The sequence below is a fragment of the Rattus norvegicus genome, chromosome 9, assembly GCF_036323735.1.
Source record: "Rattus norvegicus strain BN/NHsdMcwi chromosome 9, GRCr8, whole genome shotgun sequence".
In the NCBI taxonomy this organism is placed as follows: Eukaryota; Metazoa; Chordata; class Mammalia; order Rodentia; family Muridae; genus Rattus; species Rattus norvegicus.
This window is the reverse complement of record NC_086027.1, coordinates 19,205,699-19,206,571: the sequence shown is the minus strand read 5'-3', so window position 1 is coordinate 19,206,571 and position 873 is coordinate 19,205,699. Positions and strand designations below refer to the sequence as shown.

Genomic DNA, 873 nt, shown 5'->3' with positions numbered 1-873 from the left:
GCAGTCAGACTGCTCTCAGTGTGTGTTTCAGCTTTGATCAGAGAAATTTTATTTGTGTGTGTGTGTGTGTGTGTGTGTGTGTGTGTGTAGTATGTGTGTATGTGTATATAGTGTATGTGTGTCTCTGTGTGTATCTGTGTGTGTCTGTGTTAGCTTCCATGGAGGGCAGAGAGAGCATCAAGATCCTCTGGAGTTACAGGCAATCATGAGCTACCTGATAAAAGTGCTAGGAATCAAAGCATAATCCTCTATGAAAACGGCTACTGTGGACCCATTTCCCCATCTCCCTAAAGCTTTTTTTCAGAAGGTAAAAGTTAATGCAGAAACTCCTAACTGGTCAGCCTGCTGAGAAGTATCCAGTGACTGTTCTAACAAGGCACCCATATCCCCCTTACAAAACCCTTAGAAACATCACAGGAGTGGCAAGAGAAAGAGCCTACTTACCTGGCAGGGGAGGTACTGTGATCATGAAGGTGACTGTCCTAGGGTGAGACTTATCCATTCCCCTCCAGATGTGCTGATCCCTGCAATTTCTGTAAACGCCAGAAGCTTGCATGCATAAATTGTGGGAGTGGAAAGCTGTTTTCATGCTCTCCCCCACTCCAAGAGGCAGAGGGCGGACTGTGAAACACTGTGCTTTGGGTATGACATGGCCCACCATGAACACACAGCATCCATGGCTAGTTGTATAAGATGTGTATGTGCATGTATCGAGTCATCGCTCACCCCAGAGCTACAAAATAATGCAAAATGAATAAATCTTTAAAAAAATCTTTGGGCTTAATTTCAACCTCCAACCCCAGCAGGCATACCCTGACTACCCAAAAGCCACTTGTGCCAGGGAAACGGGTAGAATGCCTGCACATCTTCACC

The 873-nt window shown here is 45.6% G+C and overlaps 1 non-coding gene across 1 annotated transcript; it reads left to right on the top strand.

Annotated features, from left to right (window-relative positions):
- Positions 1-436: 436 nt before the first annotated feature.
- On the top strand, positions 437-597 carry LOC120094938 (U1 spliceosomal RNA). The gene has a single exon (XR_005489615.1). It is a non-coding gene; the product is annotated as a U1 spliceosomal RNA (small nuclear RNA).
- The last annotated feature ends 276 nt before the right edge of the window (positions 598-873 follow it).